This window comes from Suricata suricatta, chromosome 7 (genome assembly GCF_006229205.1).
Source record: "Suricata suricatta isolate VVHF042 chromosome 7, meerkat_22Aug2017_6uvM2_HiC, whole genome shotgun sequence".
NCBI lineage: Eukaryota > Metazoa > Chordata > Mammalia > Carnivora > Herpestidae > Suricata > Suricata suricatta.
Genome location: NC_043706.1, coordinates 119,350,091 through 119,356,557, shown reverse-complemented (window position 1 = coordinate 119,356,557; position 6,467 = coordinate 119,350,091). Strand labels below are relative to the sequence as shown.

The following is a 6,467-nucleotide window of genomic DNA, read 5'->3' as shown; positions in this document are numbered from 1 at the left end:
CAAGAAAAGCTAGAGAATATAGTGCTAGATTAAATATATCAGTCAGAGAAAGACAGATACTATATGATTTCACTCATATATGGAATTTAAGAAACAAAACAAATGAGCAAAGAAAACGAGAGACAGAGAGAGCAACAAACCAAGAAGTGACTTTTAACTACAGAGAACAAAGTGATGATTACCAGAGGGGAGGTTGGTGGGAGGGATGGGTGAAATAGCTGATGGAGAATATACTTATCATGATGAGCACTGAGTAATGTACAGAATTGGTTAATCACTATCTTGAACTTCCAAAACTGATTTAACACTCTGTTAACTACACTGGAATTAAAATTAAAAACTTAATTAAAAGAAGAAAACAAGTCAAGCAAAATGGACTTCACTCTCTAATCTCCAAAGGTTCTGACCTGGGGGTTGGGCAGGGGGGATGGGAAAGAGAACTACAATCAAATAGGCACACCTGACCTGGAGGAACTTGCCCAGCAATGTGCTACTCCCTACTTCCAAGTACAACTCTGCCGGGCTCCAGGGCTCCGTTGAGACTCCGGGAGTCCCTGACCAATGGTGACACAGGGCGTGTACTAGTACTCCGAATGGCTGGCTGAGCTGACTGGCTGGCGGGCTGGACGGGTTCTGAAAGGGAAGCGTCCTCATCCTGGGCCCCCTGTTTAAAGAAGACATGTCAGGTCCTAGAAGGAGAAGGAAATGACAATTGCAGGTCAGGCGCTAACACTCTGCAGGAATGTTCTCTAAAGCAAAACTCTGATCTGCCTCTGTCACGCTTAGAAATTTATGCTGCAGAAACGTTCTGTTTCAACAAACCTTGAAGAGATCATTGAGCAAGTTCAGAAGTGATTCAGAAGTGAGGAAGGCTGAATATTTCTCTTCTGTGTCTCAGTTCTTTTGCTATTTTCTTCTTCTTTTTGCTTTAGGGGGAATATTACAGATATTGTTTTACAAACACAGGTCATGTCCCTCCGAAGCTTATGGCTTTACCACACAAAGAAATGTGGAAGGGAGTGAACAAGCAATGTGCTTGAAGGGGAAAGAAATTCTGCTTACCTTACCGCTGGGAGGTCCCTTGAGTTTGCTGCAGGCATGCCGAGAAAGGAACACTTTCCTTTTCATCTTTACAATTGAACGGGGCTTTCATATTAAAGATAAAATATACATTTGATTTATTACTTTATTAAATGAAAATAAAAATCAAATTATTCGAACCATTAAGGTTTACTCTACAGGTAATGCCAACTTATGAATGGTCTACAACCCAAAAAGTATTTTGTTAGGTCTAGGCTTGGAAATGTTAAAAATAGTGGCAAACTCACAAAATCTTATCTGCTCCATCATGAAGATGAAATATTCCTAAGTGTAATTCCTAGTATTCCCAGAAAAAGAGACCTAACACCTTCTACTCTTAACCCTAAGCCCTAAGACTCTTGATCCTGAGACCCTTCAAGCCCTGAAGGTCTTGTCCATAGGGAGGAATGGGTAGAGGGGTCATTGGCTAGAGAGACCCCAAATACGAATTCCGGATGGTCTCCCCACCATGGAGGGAAAGACTCCATGAATGAGGGTGTCAGTGATGGTGGAAGGTCCCTAGAGAAGAGGATATTAGTGACAGGGGAGGATTTTTGGGCACATGGTAGTGGTCATTTATTTGTAAGTATTACTGTAAGTCAGAAGATGTTTGTACGTATGGTAGTTTTTAAACATTCAGTCTTTTAAAAAAATATCTGTTACCATACAAACTTACTACACTATTATTCACTGTATTCCCTATTCTGTACTTTTCATCTCTTCATCTCTGTGACTTGACTTTATATGACGACATTTGTATCTCTTAATCTCCTTCACCTATTCCACCCATGTCATCACCCCCCCTACTGAGGGATATGTGCCACTTCTCTCAAATACTGCATCTTGGGGAGCCCGGGTGGCTCAGCCAGTTGAGCATCAGGCTTCGGCTCAGGTCATAATCTCACCATTCATGGGTTCAAGCCCCACATCAGGCTCTGTGTTGACAGCTCAGAGCCTGGAGCCGGATTCAGATTCTGTATCCCCCTCTTTCTCTGACCCTTCCCTGCTCACACTGTCTCTCTCTGTCTCTCAGAAATAAATTTAAAAAAAAACCCATCAAATACTGCATCTGATAGGTGTAGAGCAGATAATTGGATGCTGAGGACTTTGGTAGGTATCTGATCCAGAAGAATGGGAGACTTCTAACTTGTTTTTTGGAAAATTACCCATATATATTAAATACCATGTGAAAAAAGACAAAGTTGACATTTCTCATGAAAACTCAACTTCTTCACCTTCTTGTGTACTATGTTAGCCTTACCTTCATGGAGGTGAACTCTTTTTTTTCTATCCATGCAGAGAAGATTTTTAAAATATGGATTCCGGAGGTGCCTGGGTGGCTCAAGTGGCAAAATGTCTGACTTTGGTTTTGGCTCAGGTCATGGTCTCATGGTTTGTGAGACTGAGCCCTGCATTGGGCTCTGTGCTGACAACACACAGCACAGAGCCTTCTTGGGATTCTCTCTTTCTCCCTCTCTCTCTGTAACCACCCCCCACTCTCACTTTCTCAAAATAAATAAATAAACTTTAATAATATGGATTACTGGGATAAAGATTCTTATTGACTGTTAACTACAATGAAATCTTTTGTGATGTCTATGGGTTCATTTCCAAATTTTTTAAAATTTATTTTTCATAATTGAAGTATTTTTATTTTATGTACAATGAATTGGCATTAAGATAGGTTATCTTGGATATCTGCAGTTAGGGTAGGTATCCTGGATGACCCATTCAAGTTCACTTAATCCAACTTAATGAAGCCTATAACCTTCGCATACTGACGGAAACACTGGATGCGCATGTTGAGGCCATATTTCCGGATCAGGCCATGGTGGTTTGAGTAGACACGGCAAGAACAAGAAGCTTGGCCAAATTTCCTCAGATGGCTCCAGTAGAGCTGCTGGTGACCCATCTTGCTCTCTTGGACGCAACAAGGCAAAAGGCTCAATTCCAAATTTTAAAGTTTAGGCAAGAATTTATAATGCTTAGACTTCATAAAAATGTTTACTTCTATAGAAAATAAAAAAGGTAAAGACACATGACCAAAAAATGTATGACAAATTGAGAAAAAAATGTGCAATATGTACTACAAAGGCTTAATATCTCTAATAATGGGATGTTACATGGATAAGAAAATGAGTAATATCAGAGAAAATTGGACAAGAAAGAAGACATCGGAGGTCACATGAGAAGAAACACAAATGTCCAACAAACCTTTGCAAAGGTGTTTAAGCTACAGGTTCAAAACTGAACACATAAAACAATAAGGACTGACATCTTGCCTTTTTCTTCATCTTAGAGGTAATACATTCAGACTTTCACTATTAAGTGTGATATTAGTTGAAGGTTTTTTGTAGATGCCCTTTACTGGGTTGAGGAAGTTCTCTTCTGTTCCTAATATATATTTTTAAATTTAGTTTAATTAATTTTTTAAGTAAAGTCTATGCCCAACATGGGGCTTGAACTCTTGTCCCTGATATTAAGAGTCACATGCTTCGTCCACTCAGCCAACTAAGCACCCCCGTTCTTAATATTTTTGAAGTTTTTATCATAAATGAGCATTCAATTTTTTCCCAATGCTTTATTGATGCTTATTGAAATAATTATATATTTTTTCTTCTTAGCTTTTTAATATACAGAATTACATGGATTGATCATCAAATGTGAAATCAACCTTGCATTCTTGGGATAAACCTCACTTGGTTGTGATGTACTATCCTTTTTATGTATTGTTCAATTTGATTTGTTAATATTCTGTTAAGAATTTTTATGCCTATCCATATTTAGGAGATATAGGGCTATCATTTTCTCTTTTTGTAATGTCTTCTCCGGATTTGTATCATGGCATTGCTGGCCTCACGAAATGAGATGGAAAGTACCCCTTCCTCCTCTCCTTTCCAGAGAAGTTTATGAAGAATTGATATTATTTCTTCCTCAAATGTTTGGTTGAATTCATTATTAAATTCATCTGAGCCTGGTCTTCTGTCTGTAGAAGTGTTTGTAACTATAAATATAATTTTTTAATGTTTATTTTTGAGAGAAACAGAGTGGGGGGGGGGGCGAGAGAAAGATACAGTCAGAATCCAAAGCAGGCTCCAGGCTCCACACTGTCAGCGTAGAGCCCAAGGTGGGGCTTGAATCCATGAACCATGAGGTCATGATCTGAGCCAAAGTCGGATGCTTAACTGACTCAGCCACTCAGGTGCCCCTATAATTTTTTAATAACTATGGGACTCTTCAGATTATTTCTTCATGAGAAAATTTTCATAACTTGTGTTTCAATTAATTTCTTTTAAAACAATTAGTATAATTTGATTGTATACTTTATAAAATTTATTTTTTAATAATAGTTTTACTACGATTCATTTCATATACCATGCGATTTACTTACTTAACCTGTAAAACCTACTGATTTTTCATATATTTATAGTATAATACAATCAGTACTACAATCTCCCAGGAGGGAGAAATATATGGGTGGAAACTGCCTTGCTTTTCTCAGCCTCGTCCCCACCCCAACCCCAACCCCGTCCCACGGCAAGAGGATGATCTAAGTGGTTCTTAGTACACTTAGGAAAAGGGGCTGAGTGTCTGGGCTGAGCCTCTAGTGGGCTTCTGTTCCTCTTGGATCTAGCCCTTCTGCAGGACACATTTTCTCTGTCCCTCCATCTAATGAGGCCTGTGGTGGCCCAGTGGCCAGTGACTTAGGTGACAAGTGTAAGGAGACCCTCTGCCCTAGCACAAGGGAGCTTCTCTCACTGGTCCTGCTCTTATCAGTAATCAAAACCTGCTTTTGTCCTTCCTCTGGAGATATGGCTGTTAATTAATCACGGCTGGGGACAAGAAAGTTTGAGGACCTAGAAATCTTGACTTTTTGAACCAATGGTCTTACTTTGTCATTAAAAAAAATTTTTTTTTAATGCTTTTTGTTTATTTTTGAGAGACAGAGAGAGACAGCGTGAGCAGGGGAGGGTCAGAGAGAGAGGGAGACACAGAATCTGAAACAGGCTCTAGGCTCTGAGCTAGCTGTCAGCACAGAGCCCGACGCAGGGCTCGAACCCATGAACCGTGAGATCTGACCTGAGCCGAAGCCGGACGCCCAACTGACTGAGCCACCCAGGCGCCCCTACTTTGTCATTTTCCTAAATATTTAATATACTGTATGCAGGATCTGAAGTCTATAAAATTTACCTGTGTGTGTGATGTTCTTCCTTCAAAAAGTATTTTCGGAGAAAATTTATTGCCACATGTAAGAAAACAGAAAAGTCCTTAGGGAATTATATGTCTATTTCTCAGGTATATTTGAAACTCTCTTAACTTCAACTTAAACAACCTTAAACTAAATCCTGAAAACCATGACTTGGTTCATATACAGAAAAAAATTTAAAAGATTACAAGTTCCTCAAATTTGATCTGTTTTTTTTTTGTCACATAAAGAAATATCAGAAATGAACTACTATAATATCCTTATAATAAGTTAAGTTGACTGTGACTTAGTGACCATTTTCATTATATGCATTAAAGAAAGTATCTTTTTGAAATCTTGGGTAAATTGTAAACCGTTTGAAAGTTTAAAAGAAAAGGACACACCCACTTCATTCGATAAGCTTTGTAAAGTGCACCGTTCAGCAAAGACACAATGTTGTTGAGATCATTCAGAAACTGTTGAGGATGGTGATGGCTACTGCTCTGGCCGCTGGGATCACACCTCGAGCCTGGGGCAAAAGAGTTGTAGTAAGAGTTGGGCAGCCTTTTTACTCCCCACTTGTGTGGTCTACGGCGCTTTCCTCAGGCGCATGCGCACAGGGCTGCCGCGCTTGATGCCTTAAGCTTGAACAGGTATAGCCTTGCCTTCCCAATTCTTTCTCCAGTGACATCTCTTCTCCTTAGTCGCTGCCTCTCTGCGGACAGGCTTGTTCACAGATGACTGATGGCCCAACACGAGAGGAGAGCTAACAGACTCACTGAGGCTTGAAGTAAGAGTATAGTGTTTTGAATAAAGAATGGAAGACAGCTTTGTTGTTACTAAGGGAAACACATCCATCGAATACTTTGGCTGCAATGTTTTTACTAAGCTCTGCTCCTCTAAGCTTCGGAACGGATGGCAACCAATCCCTGCTGACCTCTGAAGAAGTCTGGGGAATAAATGAGTGCATAAGAACTGAGGCCCCTCTTCTCTTAAAACAACCTTGAGGAAAGAAGAGCGACCTAATCATGTGTATCACACAGTTGTGAGGACAAATGAAATAATATATAAGAAGTACTTAGTAGAGTTGAATGCTTAATAAATGTTAGTGCCGTTCTATTTTTTCCCCTCCAAAACGATATATGAAAAAACTCAGTTGCCTTTTTGAACAGTATACACTTCTTAGTTCATGTTTGAGGAC

General features: G+C 39.6%; 1 long non-coding RNA gene and 1 pseudogene across 2 annotated transcripts; both read right to left on the bottom strand.

Moving 5' to 3' along the window:
* Window positions 1–413: 413 nt before the first annotated feature.
* LOC115296851 lies at window positions 414–6,067 on the bottom strand. Of its 2 annotated transcripts, none has more exons than XR_003911094.1 (5): window positions 5,671–6,067; window positions 5,272–5,291; window positions 1,063–1,146; window positions 823–926; window positions 414–689 (listed from the first exon to the last, which is right to left on the bottom strand). It is a non-coding gene; the product is annotated as an uncharacterized LOC115296851 (long non-coding RNA). The 2 variants fall into 2 exon arrangements; XR_003911095.1 differs by having other exon boundaries at window positions 5,675–6,067.
* Window positions 2,820–2,992, bottom strand: LOC115296850 (annotated as a pseudogene).
* Window positions 6,068–6,467: the final 400 nt, after the last annotated feature.